The sequence below is a fragment of the Plasmopara halstedii genome, assembly GCF_900000015.1.
Source record: "Plasmopara halstedii genome assembly, contig: Scaffold_2061, whole genome shotgun sequence".
NCBI classification, from domain to species: domain Eukaryota; phylum Oomycota; class Peronosporomycetes; order Peronosporales; family Peronosporaceae; genus Plasmopara; species Plasmopara halstedii.
The window spans coordinates 232,680-233,412 of NW_020188969.1; positions in this window are offsets into that span (position 1 = coordinate 232,680).

Genomic DNA, 733 nt, shown 5'->3' on the forward strand with positions numbered 1-733 from the left:
CTCAGGCACTGCTCACAAGTATCATACGTGGTTCTCCATGTCTGACCTGCAGGACAAATTGTTGCTGCAATTAACGTAGTACAATTGGACCCCCCCTAAGTCTTTTTGGTACAGAAACTGCAAGGATTTATTAGCTTTGCACGGACCTAAGCATCAATGATGTCACGCCGCATTCATGGTAAGATACATCGCCGTGTGTCAACAAAATTGATTCCGTTAATCAAGTCAACTTTATGAAGCACTACATATCCGCATGGTGAATCACTCGTCGCCAAGTCGTATTAGCACAGAAGGATTCACATTTTCTTGAAGATGGCTGTCCCAGTGTCTCCCCGCAATAAGTGCTTTGCAGTTACCCTCAATAAATGATTTAGCTATGACGATTTACAAGCTCAGCCTCCTGCAATTCCATTCTCCGGCAAATTCATGTACATCACTCAATAAAATAATTCTTCCGACTTTATGAGCTCTTTCGCCAAAGGTAGGAGACTGCAGCTCTTAGACTACCTGGGTTGCTCCGTTCACAAGTGGATGATCTTTCTCGCCACTTACCCGTAGAGCTTCATTACCTCGCACAGTGGACCAAGTGAAAATTCAGCAGTGCCATCACTTCGTGGCAAAGATGGCCATCTTACTCATCTCAAGATTCTACACAAAAAACTTTTGCCGCATCGGTCTCGCGCCAAAAGCGCTTCTGTTTCTTGATAGTCATGAGTTTATAACTCACCACAAG